The following is a 14,765-nucleotide window of genomic DNA, read 5'->3' as shown; positions in this document are numbered from 1 at the left end:
CCCCCAAAATAATTATCATACTAATTATAAACTTCTCCATTGATGTGCAGATAAGATTATAAAAAGATTAGAAGTACACATCCAATCCCTTTATCTTGATTATCATTGCAATTGTTCGTACTGGTAATAATAGTCTCCTGCTGCAATATTTGATGTCAGTAAAAAGGATGGAGCACCCTGAGGAGTCCTCACTGATATATCTCTGTTAGGCTAATATCCTTGTCACACATTTTTCTCTATTAAATCTTAATCATGGACTTGTCGAGTGTCACTTGACATTTGCAGAACCATGATGCACAGTGCTGATTGGAACATCTTCATTCCACTAGATGCTTTGTTCACGCATCAGTTCTCCTCTTCACTGGTTTATGGTGAAAACATTTCTAAATAACTAAATTTTTTCCAGCTCTTTATTTGAATTTAACATTAGTATGGCACTTCTATGAAAAGTGAGCCAAATAGAAATATTAGCTCTATAAAGAAGACATGTAAAGAAATAGTCAACATTGTTTTACCTCTTCTCGATAATCAATCTCCTCGACTTGATGTTAACAAAAAAAAGTCGATAAATAATGTGTGCTTTGTGATTGGCTTTGATTTTCACCATTACCTTTCCCGTTGGCCAAATAGACATGATTGAGGAAAAGGCGGTTCTATTCTGTTCTACTAAATTCTATTCTATTTTATTCTATTGTAGTGTACTCAACATTGATGACTGTTAATATTCTAAGAACTGTCCACAAAGATCAAGCGGTCGGAAGTACTGTGTTAATTTAGTGAAATCAAACACTGGAATGAACAAGATGGGAATCATGAGGCTTGTAAGAGATATGTCTAAATATTTATGATAATAGTTGCCCTTTTTAATATCATTTTTACATCTTAAAACATCACAAGCAAATTTTAAATGTACAAATGCAGACAATACAGTATTTAATTCATTACGTAATCCATCAATCAAAAAGCTCTTTTTTTCATTCCCCAATCCAGCATGATTTTAAAATTTGAGTGCAAAACTGTTCATATAGCCCTTATTGCATTGGCAGGTGAGGGAACACAACTGAGCCTCATTCTTTATGTCTCTTTAAGAATAGTGCTACTTCTTTTTTTGTTACTCAATACTTTAATCAACAGCGATAAAAAATCTAAATAAATAAAAAAATATATGATCTTCACTGGACACTGGTTCATTTTTACCTTATTGAATACTTTTAGGAGTGTGATTAGATTCAAGATAACTTCATAATATGCAAAAATATGCACAAGCTACTATACACCTTGAGGAGATCAATGACGAAACATTTTATCAAATCAGATACAACACATTACAACATTGGGTTTGAAATGCTAAAATCTATTCTTGATAGTGTTAGAGTGACTGTAACTGCCCAGTTGTGTACCAAAAATGATACCTGCTACAAAATAATCACATGTCAAATACATTAATCTATTTATAGCAGGGTTTTGGTTTTATTATGTCCGTGTGGTGATAACATAAAAGGATTTTCCCCTGCTGTTTTTGTATTATTCTGTGAGTGACAGTCTTTTTGAGTGGGTCTGCATATCCATGTGTCTATGCAATACATTTCTGTGTAAATAGCTTCCCTGCAGTGACTGCCAGTACCAACAATAATTTGACAGTAATGTTGCCAATAAACAAACAAAACCCAGCCTCACTCATAAACTGTATCTATTTGGGAAAACATAATGATCTGTTAGCATGGCCTGGTTTTCTATTGTGCTATGGTCTTGTCATTGTGGCTCAGGGGAAGACTTATCCTTATGAGAGGCTTAGTGAAGCCTGTACAGATCCACCAGGATTAGGCCCGGGCTAATACACTGGGTCAACAGCATGGTTCTCCTAATGAAACAGGTGTACAGTACTTATAACTGTCTCTTCACATAGAGGAGGCTCAAACAAAAGCTGATATCATCCTTCTCGGCTTAGACCAACTTGTATATGATCTCCTGCAGTCACAGTAGTAAATTTACTTGCCTGTTTCCACCTTCATGCATTACCCAGGAAGCTCAGAGGTGTTCCGGGCTCCACAGTGCAAAATGTGGATAGGACAAATTACAAAGGGAGTGAAGCATTTATCCTTTGTCTCTTTCAAAGGCAGCTATGAATTAGCAGACCATTTTAGGCACAACACAAAAGAACGGTTGGATCAGCTGCCTGTGCAAAAGATGAATGTATTTCACACTAAATACGTTAGGATTGATGATTGTGACTTGGTCATGTGCTGGAAATGAGAATGTTCTCTCATGAGAACCACTGAGATTTTAGGTTGGATGTTGTTTATCCTCACGAAGGTTGAATTTAATATTTAACATTTTGGTGTGCGTTAAAACCCAATTTTTACAGAAAAAAAATTCAAAGTGCCCATATCACTGCCGAATCATTGTGATTTCTTCTATTGCACTTCCCCATACCAAACCAGTGTGTCCATCAGATGATGACGATCATCAGAAGATGAGCTGCATCAAAAACTTGAACACCTCTAAAGGAAATGAAATATATCCTACTTATTGCCTAGCAGTGTAGATTTAGATGGAGGATGAATATAACACCCAGCGACATCAAATTTATCTAAAAGAATTAAATTGAAGACCACATTTTTGGGGGAAGCAAAATCTACTGTAGACTGGTTGTGTTTCTTTTGTGCCAACGAGTTTATTTTCAAGAGAAAATCACCAACCCTCTTCTCAAAATCCTCTTGTCACCTTTACAGGCATGTAGCAAGCAATAGACTAGATGATCAAATCTTCCTCTATCTGTAGAGGCATTCAATTGAAGAAAGAGATTTAACATCAGTGACTTGTATCACCTACTTTTCATTGCATCAACCTTTTTTTGTCAACACCTCCCCCTTGACCACAGCAACCCTCGTCACAACTCCTCTCTCTGCATGTCAAAAGATTTGCAAAATCCTATTTTCTTTTAATAAAGTATTGCCGTGTCCTGCAGACAAATGTTTGGATAGCATGTCATACTCTGTCCTTGTTGAGGATGGCGCTCCGCTGATGTTTTTAGGCAGTAAGAAAATTGCCTTATTGAAACACGTTGCTCAGACTGAATATAATGCCATGCTGAAGGCCAGCATTATGCACATGACATATGCAGGACCTCGCAGTAGAAAAACTATGAATATAAAGTAATCACTGAAGGCACCTGCATGGTCTCAGCCGTGATAGGTTTGCTTTTACTCTCACTTTTGTCAAAAATGATGATATTATGATTTCACAAAAAGCGAGCAATCTCCTCTTATGCTTAAACAAGAACACAAATTACAACACTAGGGTTGAAAAATACAGTTTACAGTCAACAATTTTACTTAAGTATAAATTAGTCTAATGGAGACTGTTGTGAATAGACAAATTCCGAAAAGTATATTTGTACACGTGATTGCAGATAGTGTTGCAAGTCCCGCTCAGTCCCAACACTTTGAGTTTAATGGGCCAGGCAGTATGTGTGCTTGTACATGTGCTTGGGTGTGCATGTGTAGAAGAGAGAGAATGTTCTGGGGAGCTGTGTAAACAGAAAGTACTAAGCTACCCCAAGAGTCCACTTTCTCTGTGAAGTTAAGAGTGAGTGCACATGTTTATTACAATTTCAAACAAAATGCAAATGCCATTAAACAAATGGGCTTGTGGTAAATTACCCAGGAATTTAATATTCGCCAAGTCTATGATATAGGATGTTGTTACGAGACAGTGGGCCAAAGTATCTGTCATGAGCTCAGCCTTTTATTCAGCCCGCTCTCTGGAGGATATTTGTAATTAGCATCATTTGCCTAATACTTCAGGTTAATTAGAATATTTAATTGAATAGCTCTAATCTTCGGAGATGACTATATTATAATCAAATTAGCACCAGCACTAGGCTGGCTATTGAACATGGCAGACTGCCTGGCTCCTGCTCTCTTATCTGCTCCATCTCCATAGAGCATTCTCACATACTTAATGGTCCATTTGAACCATGCTATCAACATTTGATTATTCCTGAACAACAAAGCAAGCCACAACCAGTAGGCATAAAAGAAAGGATGATAAAGAAACGCACTATGGCTCCCATATGGCAGGTTGGGGAGCGCTCGCTCTGTGTGAAACAGCAGCCGAGCCAGGCAGCAAGGCCTGTGATGCCATCAGGGAAGGGAGTCAAGTCAACTCTTACTTGCCTCCATCCGCCCCTCATCTATGTTGCCAAGTGTTTTCCAAGATAAGCAGATGAGGAGACATATGCTTGAGAGGCTTCTGGAGAACTATTGAGAGACTTTTAGTACTTAAAGCAGATGAAAGGCGGTCTGGAAGCTTGCGTTATTCACGCTGCTGCGTACAGTAACTGTGTGTTTTAGGCGTAGATTGTGTTTGAATTCCAGGCTATGGAACCTGAATTTACTTTTGTATGTATCCATACAAACCGTTGTAGGCTCGGTGCAAGTGATGATTGTAAATCAGTCATCCACAATTAACATCGAACTCAAAGCACACGACACACACGCTTGTACTAAACAATCTTTCTTAATAAGTGAAAAACAAACTAATGAAAAGCTAAATATTACAGTGTGCTCAATTGCAACAAACAGATGGCTGCTAAATTAAAAGAAATCATGTATACATTAGCTTGCTTTTATAGCTTTGCGCTAATTGAGACGATTATAACTCCTACCTTTCTACTCTATAATGAATTTAATTAATTCATTTTAGGTAGAACGTGTTGAAAATGTACTCGCCAGTATTTTGTGTCGAGTGTCTAAAGTGATCATTTTTTGACCGTGCCATATGCTCCATTGGCAATATTTCTTATTGGTTGAGTTTTATTACATAATTTTATTTGTCCCTGTGCTGATTTCTTTATATATCTGCAAATGAACTCTTGTTGCAAATAGGTAGCCATATGCCATGAGGATACAGAGAAGAGGATAAAAAATATTCCTAAGGCCTTTTGTTAATTTGTTTTTTGTCACGCTGTATTACATCTGAATCTGCATGTTGGCTATATAAAATGAGAATGAATTGATGAATCATTAATTCAATCCCACCTTCACTAGAGTCGCTGAACAATTGCCAAAAGGAGCAATGAATGTGTGGAAAGCCTTTTCACATACTCTTGGATTTAGAGCAAGAAAATAAAGAAATAATTTTAAAAAACATGTTTATGTGGCATACATTTGCTGTTAATTTCATACTGTCACTTTTTGAGGATTAACTTATTTCAGGTTTAATTTTGTGATTGAATTCAATGCAGTACTCAACCAAGCTCCACGAGAATTTATTTATTTATTTATTATTCCATCTTAAGTCGTACAGTTGATAATGGAAAAATAAAATAAATATCATAGTAATTAATTTGCATCAGCCATGCGAAAAATGATTTCATGATTTATTTATCGGAAGGGTATATCAGAAGATGCTTGTGTGTGCTTATACTAAGTTTATGAATCTCAGTTGGGGGAAGAGGGGAGGGGTTAACTGTTTTATCAAGTCATATGAACCTGAACTTGAATTAATATGATTAAATTAATATTAATTAATATGAATTTTTATAACCATAAAACTTGTCAATAGTTGACACAATCACCTAACCCAGGATTTCATTCCGAACAAACAAGATGACAGTTTTTCCACCAATCTGTTGTCTTACAAGTATAACCAGTTGATTCCAACTGTTCAACATCGATTAAATGCTAATGGAACAATAACTTTGACATTCCAAACTATTTCAAAATATGTGTATGTAAAATAAAGTATTTCTCCTTGAATTATCTTAAGAATGTTGAGTAAAGGTGGCTGATGATTTGAAGCACATCTTGACTTAGAACTTTTTTTTACCATTATTCTTGTTGACATTGCAAACCATCTCATTTGCACACCTTTTATATTCTTCCCCCCGGGTGGAAATGACTAAAACATACACATGAGATTAGTTTTCCAAACTATTCTGCATTCCTTATAGAGTGGTACACTTACCACAAAAATGCCATGCTCTCGCATCCTTTTCAATTTTACAATATCTGTGGATGATTAAAGATGCTTCTTGTCAGCACTAATATTTAACAACCTACAGTTTTATATGGAAATATGGTCATTTTAAAGGTTGAGATCAAAAGAGTTTCAGGCCAAGAGAGCTTTGATGCCACATGTTTTTATAACAAACACAAAATAATGTGTTGACCCAGCAGTTCCAAGATTGTCACGATAGCGACTATGAAATTACATAAAAACAACAACAAAAGAAGGAAAGAAAACATACGGCATGAGTTAACATTCATTCATTTTCTGAGCTGCTTACCTTCACGAGGGTTTCAGGGTGCTGGAGACCATCCCAGTGGCAGTCTGCGGAGTACACCCTACATATTTTTGCCGGCCAATTGCAGGGCACAAAGAGACTAACAACCACACTCATACCTTCGGACAGTTTGGAGTGATCACTCTGTCTATCATACATGTTTTTGGGGTGTGGGAGAAAACTTTAGTACCCAAAACCCACCAAGGCACGAGAAGAACAGGCCGTAACCCACCAGGGATGGAGCCCTTGATCTAAAAACTGAGGCAGGCACACTAACAATTCGTCCACCATACGGCCTTGTGAATTAACATGAGGTTGAATGTTCAACACTATAAGGCGATGACAATTTTATACATAGTATTTTTTAATGATTACCCTTGAGCGGTCCAGCGTTGGCCTCACAGTTCTGAGATTGAGGGTTCAATCCCAGGTTGACCTTCCTGTGTGAAGTTTTCATGTTTTCCCCGGGCTTGTGTGGGTTTTCACCAGGTACTCTGGTTTCATTCCACAGCCCAAAGAACTGTATGGAAGGCTGGTTGAACACTCTATATTTACCTTAGGTATGAGTGTGAGGATGAATGTTTGTCTGTCTTCCTGTGCCCTGGGATTGGCTGGCCACCAATTCAGGGGGCCCCTGCCTGGTGTCTGTGGTTGGCTGGGATAGGCTCCAGCACCCCCGCAACCCTTAGCTGAAACAAGATAAAAATAAAATAGTAGTTTGCTCATATAAGAACCCTAATAACAGAACATGTGCACCTCTTCTCACACATATATGTATACTACATACACACAATATCATTTTCATTACACTCAAGCTAACACATCCCAAAGTTTTGACATTTGTTCACTTTCTCCTATTTAAACCTGTGAAAAACTTGAGTTGTTCTTTCAGGGAGTGGTGTAAAATGAGTCATTTGTTGTTCTTTATTACCAATGCTTAAAAACAACATTTAAAAAAAAGCCAGCACTAGCCTACTTTGTGATGTCCGAAGCAGTCAGTCCCCAGTGTATGGTCAGAGGCGCTTTGATGCTGGGTTTGATGGAGTATGTCAGTCCAATCAGCCTGGCTTCCAGAGTCTGATTGGGTCTGCCAGCCACAGTGGCGGCCTTGATATTAGCTTTACAGCCAGCTGACAGCCCGCATAGAGCGCAGCGATACGACACACAACAAGAAAGCCGACACGCTGAGGGAATGCGCTTTGTCTGGGCCAGTGTAAAAGATAGAGGACTTAAAAATAGAAGAAAGTGGTTTTCAAGAGCTGAATGTAAGCTAGAGTGAAATAAAAAAGAAAAAGAAAACACACAATTTGCTTCTTTGTCCATCCTCTGTACTTCAATATGCCCTGTTACAGCTTCAATTTACTACCACAATAAAACACATTATACACAAACTGTGTGGGTTTAATGTCATGCAACACCAATGCTAGTCTGTATGTAGGGCTGAAAAGGAGGTTTTTGGTTATTTTATTGTATAGATTTCTTTTATTTATTTATTTGGAGGTGCTTTCGTAAGAGGTGGAGATTTGGAGGCATGGAAAAGTTCTTGGGGAAATTTTCTTCAAGGTTTATGAGCCTTAGCTGATGAGTAGATGACCCAAGTTAATTATTATTGAATTTGTTTTCTCTGCTTCACTGATACTTACCTATACCCCAGTGCTCTCATTAAAGCAAAGGATGTGTTTTTTATTGGAAGAAAAGCTTTATTTATGTACATGGAAAGGTTGTATTCAACACGTAGATAAAGCTATCTAAAGTTAATATTAATATAAAACTATGGCTTTCTGATGTGATTTGACTTGCATTGAAGGTGTAATTAATTGACATTATATCATTTCATTCATCTTTTAATCTCTTCATTATTAAAATAAAATATCATGTTAGATGTAATGTAACAATTGTAATATGATGCACTCATGGAAGATGCAAGCATGAAAGAATATGACTATGACTATTAATTTGGTTAATAATAGGCAATTGACAGAGAACCAGCCAAATTCATGGAACATTTGTATATATATATATATATATATATATATATATATATATATATATATATATATATATATATATATATATATATATATATATATATATATATATATATATATATATATATATATATATATATATATATATATATATATATATATAGGCGACTCAGTGACTTCAGTGGTTAGCGCGTAGGCCTCACAGCTCTGGGGTCCTGGGTTCAAATCAAGGTCGGTCCACCTGTGTGGAGTTTGCATGTTCTCCCCGCACCTGCTTGGATTTTCTCCGGGTATTCTGGCTTCCTCCCACATTCCAAAAACATGCATAGGCTGATTGCACACTCTAAAATGCCCCTAGGTATGAGTGTGAGCATGAATGGTTGTCTGTCTCCGTGTGTCCTGCGATCGCCTGGCCACCGATTAAGGGTGTCCCCTGCCTCTGGCCTTAAGTTAGAGGACTCAAATAAACCCCTAAAATTATTCCAAAATCACACTTTTCACACCGACCTCATGTCACCAAAAGTTGATGTCTGCGGAACAACTTTAAGTTTGAGTGATGTAAAAATAAGTAATGTAACGTTTTAAATTTAATACATTTATAACTTTTTCTCCCAATGTTACTTAAATCTCTGAATATTAGGCGAAATGAAATGTTATGCTCACACAGACCCAACGTCAACAAAAGACGAAACCCACAAAGCCAAACAACTTCGGTTTCATATTAGACAAAATAAGCAACAAAATACTTTAATCTCATAATATTACAATTTGATTCTTGTAAATCTACAATCAATGATTAAATGTTCAACATATTTTTATTTTATTCTTGTAATACTTCAATTTTATACTCGTAATATTAAGATTTTTCTCTCTAGCATTGCAATATAATGTACTTTTCTCGCGGTACACCTGACCGTCACCCACGGAACACCAGTGTGCCACAGCACAGTGGTTGGGAAACACTGTTTCAAACAGCTTCTCCTGTGTTTCGCTCTTTCTCTCTCTCTCTCTCTCTCTGTCTGTCTCTCTCTCTCTCTCTCTCTCTCTCTCTCTCTCTCTCTCTCTCTCTCTCTCTCTCTCTCTCTCTCTGTCTCTCTCTCTCTCTCTCTCTCTCTCTCTCTCTCTCTCTCTCTTCTCTCTCTCTCTTCTCTCCCTCTCTCTCTCTCTCTCTGTCTCTCTCTCTCTCTAAACATCATTCCTCTTTTTTTCTGCCTTTACTCTGAGACAATATGTTAGTGCGTTTGTCATGGGTTATCAGGAGGATGATGTATAGTCTCGCCTGCAGAGAAACATGTGTTGCGCTTTAATCTCAAGTGCATAGGCCAGTATTCATGGCCAACACCTGGAGAAAATCACAGCAGCCGAAGAGCCCGTCGTAGAGAGAGGAGACATACTGCCTGCCTGCCTGGCAGATGCTGGTCCTTGTTATCAGACCTCCCGATGCCTTATTTATGTGGCACTTACAACCACACAAGCCCTCGCCCCACTTCAACCCCCACACTTCCCCATGCTAACACATTTAAGATGATGAGATGCTGCTCAAGGTTGAATGGAACTTGACCAAAACCTTCTGAAATTATATGTGGTTGAAAAACTTTCCAGATACTCAATCCGTACGTCAGTGTTTGTCCATTGTTTGGTACATGGACAAAAATCAAGAATACATTTCTGGTCTAATAAAAATAATAATTCCCCAAAATTATATATATATATATATATATATATATATATATATATATATATATATATATATACATACATAAATATATACATACATATATATATACATGCATATATATACATACATACATACATATATACATATATATATATATATATATATATATATATATATATATATATATATATATATATATATATATATATATATGTATATCATTATGCATGTAATCAAGGAAATTGACTACAATAACATGTGTGGGTGTAATCTGGATTTTTGTGGTAAATAAATAGATTTACCAATAGGTTCACAGTATTACTCATCTATTCCCCAGATGCTTTTTGTCTTTGAGGGAGGAAAACATCTGCTCTCATCTCAGCCTGACCCATGAGTAGTTTGTTTTACACCCTTGTTTTATGCTAGCGCTATCTTATTGACAAGCCCCTCCTCTGATATTTATGTCACATATTTAATATGGACATGGGAATGATTATCAAATCCATAGTTGCCAAGAGAGTCCAATCGTGCTTAAATAATGGATGAGAAAAGATGCGACTCAATTTGTGAGGCTGCACAGAAAGACAGGGTAAGCACAGCCATCGACCCCCTCACCTACCACATCACTTTCTCTCTCCGGAACGTCATTATCCTGGTCGATTTTTTCGCCCCTCGCTTGACATTATTCAATGTAATCATCCTTCAATAAAAAAGAAAAAACCTGCTTGTAATAAAAGGAACAACCCAGGTCAATACACCGAATATGGAGAAGAATGACCATGAGTTTGAAGACGGCGTATAAATGGTCCTCTTCATCAATGTGGATAGCCACCCGGTGCTTTAACAGGAGTTCGACCATGGCTAGAGTTATCATTATTGTTACCTTTTGTATCAGTGGTGTTTGTGCTTTGTGAATATGAGGAAGAATGATGACTACATTCATTAATCAATGGGCTAATGAAGCAGTCATTGTGCTGGTTTATTGAAATACACTGACATAAATTGAAGACTTCTGTAAGCATGTTTGTGATGGAATAGGGTGATTCTTCACATACCTCTAGCGGATCTAGAAGATTTTGTACATGAATTGACCAACTTCTGTATAGAACGGCTAAATGAAGTTAAGCGTTTTTGTATGATGTACATGAATGCACTCTCGCTGACACGAGAAGATGAAAACATGTCCCTAATTCAACGACATACAAACTAATCTGAAGGAGCTATGTGTGGACTAACGATGGTGCGAGGGTCAAATTAACTGTCAGGGTAATTTTGTAAGGACGACATGCAGAGCTGCTGATTATCCCTGAGCTGGCATCATTTTTGTTTATCAAAAAATGTTAATTGCCTGTTTTTACGAGTGGGAAGATTAAAAGTTAATAGAAGAGACTAAATAAACACAATGCAATTGCACAAGGCTGTAGAAGATGGTAATTAATTTGTGGCCACCCCTGAGCTAATTAGCTAATATAAAGCAGGAAAAAAGAAGTTAATGAGGCTTAATGTAACTGATACTCTAAAAAGTTTAGACTAATGGATTTATGAATGCATGAGAAATCAACTGCAGGCTCGTGCCAACTTTCACGTTGTGAGGCCCCGCTCTATGATGGGAATCGTTGTTGGGGTTCTTCAACTTGATCACCTTGATGTGGAACTTTAAAAGTACTACAGCGCTTTTAAAAAAAATGTCATAGCTGATTCCGAAGTACCGCCTCCATGCCGAGTCAGAGATGGTGGACCATAGGAGGGAATTTAACCTTCCAGCAGTGATTTTTTTTCTTTAAATCTTTAGAGTGTTTTGAAGCTACAGTGGGGTGTATATATTGTGAGGTCAAAGATGGTCAGTATACCTCCGCATAATAGAAAATAAGCAATATGGAAAATAATATTCTGCCAGTCTCAAGTGGACTTACTAATGGTAAATAATGTCCAGTCCTGGATTGCCTCAATTACACTTCTTCCATGTTTTGCATCTATTACCCTTATTATCACCTGATGGTGTAGGGGTTCACTTGCCTACTTTAGTGCAGAAAGCCATGGGCTCAATTCCCACTAAGGGCCGTATGAGCGTGAATGGTCATTTGTCACTTTGTGTACCCTAGGGCTGACTGGCGACCAGTCTAGGGTGTCATCTGCCTTTCGCCCGAAGTCAGCTAGGATAAGCTTCACTAACCCCCACAACCCTTATGAGGATGTGCAGTATGGAAGATGAATGATTGAAGTGGCGCCTTATTATTTGCCCACGCAGATAACATTACTTAAACTCGATCTATTCTCAATGACATTAACTGCTGTCACAACAGGCTAAGGTTCATGGATAATTTGAATAAAATTATAGGGTCGTGATAATTCCTGTGAGAGCTGGAGTGCCAAGGTAATCGGGTAATTGCAGCTTTCATAAATGCAATTTATCAGGAGGGCAAAGAATAGCTTCGGTAACTGGATACTGAGCATGCTGTCTGTCTCCTAAGACAGCCCTGAAAAGCTTTCACCTTGTAACACATAACTTTATGAGCTCTAGAGAGCTTGTGGGGTCAGACAGAAGTACTGTTGTCAAATGACTGTCATAGTGCATAAATCACCACCCAATGATAATTCCGAGTAGTTTACATTGGGATAAAAAAGTTACACAACTCAGTCACATAACTTCAATCAGAACTGCAATAAAGTACATTTTAAATAGTAGTACATTAAATTAAATTCAAGAGTAGTAATAAATTGTTGGAAGAAAAAGTTAATGCTACTAAAAAAAACAAAAAAGCAGGCAAAATATATGCATAGTTGGAATTCAAAAATTTACCAAAACAGTTAAAAAATACATTAAATCATACATGTGATTGTCAGTGCCAACATGACCATTCCAATGCGGAAGCAGGTTGAGATGGAAGCTAATGATGTTTAAGTTTTGGGCCAGTGGGATTGTTCTAGGATCAATGGAAAATGAAATGGACAATCTATAGATAGAGGCTGCAATAACCTTGTCATGTTGGTACCTATTGGCTTCATCAGGATCCCCAATGACTACAAAAGTTAGATTGGAAAACAACCCTCAATGCTGGGGACCAAAAATAAGTTCAGAAACAAGCACCAACCACCTTATGGAACCTTATGGTTCAATTTAACTTTAGCCTCTATGCATGGTTGTTAAACAATCATTCATTCATTTACCCTGTGGCACAAGTTCTGCTGAAGGAGAGTGTAAAAGCTTATGACGGGACGTGGCCAGGCATTTCTAGCAGACCCTCACAAAACATGTGGGTGTGCCAGGTTAAACACAGAACCACTACATCCAGACAATACCCCACCAGGTGATGATCAGTTGAGAGCTCTAGCCTCTCTTCACCCAAGTGTCCAAGACATCCTGCCCCATGAGTCATGACATTATAAAAAAGTAAATCCTGATGCAAAGTACTCATGGACACCATTATGCTTAAACAAGGAATTTTATTTTAGAAAACATGCGCTGAACACAGTGCTCATCAAAGGTGGAGATGAGAGCAGATTTTGTGTATGAAGGGTCCTTCCAAACCTGACCCCACCCCAAGGTCGACCTGTCGTTGCCCACTCGAGCAGTGATTTCACACAAAGAAGGAAGAAGCCCCCAGTTCCCACCAGCTACTTATCCAAGGATTCCAAGAACAGTGGCACAACGTGCTCCTATACAAAAACATTCCTAATCAGATGCCCAAGCTACCTCATCTGGCGCCTCTTAATGAGGAGGAGCAGCAAATCAACTCCAAGCTCCTCCCGGATGACAGAACTTCTCAAACTATCTCTAAAGAAAAGCACAGCAACATAACAAAGGGAATGCATTTTCTTCTCTTGTATTCCCAATGTTGTTCGTCAATCACAAGTGAAGGTAAAAAACAAAGCATTAAATGGAAAACTTCGTCTTTTGTATTTTCTTTTTCTTTACTATGACTCACTGATACAATATCCACATCACTGCAAGCGTCACATAGATTCTTCTGTCAGACACCCGCTCCCTACTTCTAAAAAAAGAGACAACCTTGTTGCCTTATTAAATTAGTTCTCCTCTAATTTGATTGTCGATGTCGTCAACTAATTTTAGTAGCTAATCTGTAAAATGACTTTTTCCATGAAATAGGTCTCAGTGTCTCTTTGTAAATTAGGTAAGCCAAGCATCGTATTTTCTTTCTTTTTAACCATGCTTAAATGTTACATATTTTTATTTAGTACTTTATGCTTGTTAGTACTACCATATAAATAGATCTCGTTTCAAGCATACATGTTAAATCACTTGAGACTTGACTGACTGGGACAGTCAATATCCCGTGTATAATATATTGTATTATTACGACCTTCACCCTTTAATCCACAGTTATATACATATTTAAGTAATTTAGTTAAGATAAATTTCTATACTGAATTTGTTCGGCCTGGGTGGGGATCAGCGGACTGATATCAAAAGATCAGGAAATCTTGTGTCATTTGCATAGTCAGTCCTTACAAAATATTTCTGAATAGGGTATAATCTTGGTGCCAAAACCCGTTGCTACTTCTTCCCAAAATAAATTGAAGGAATTTATGAAGTCATCTCACTAACAGCAGCAAGTTGTGTTCTAAAGTCAGCCATATAGGTAAAATATTTTCAAAGCTGTTAATTTGCAGAGGATTGTGACTTTCAAAAGAGATTGCAATCAGATCACAAACCACAAAGACGACCAAATTTAACCAGTTCACGCCCTCATTTTGACCAATAGTTACACTACCTCATGAAACAATGGGATAAATTGTAATTCCATGTTAGGTAACCTTAACAGGATGTTTCTAGTAAACTACTAATATG

This window comes from Stigmatopora argus, chromosome 4 (assembly GCF_051989625.1).
Source record: "Stigmatopora argus isolate UIUO_Sarg chromosome 4, RoL_Sarg_1.0, whole genome shotgun sequence".
In the NCBI taxonomy this organism is placed as follows: domain Eukaryota; kingdom Metazoa; phylum Chordata; class Actinopteri; order Syngnathiformes; family Syngnathidae; genus Stigmatopora; species Stigmatopora argus.
This window is presented reverse-complemented; position numbering follows the sequence as displayed.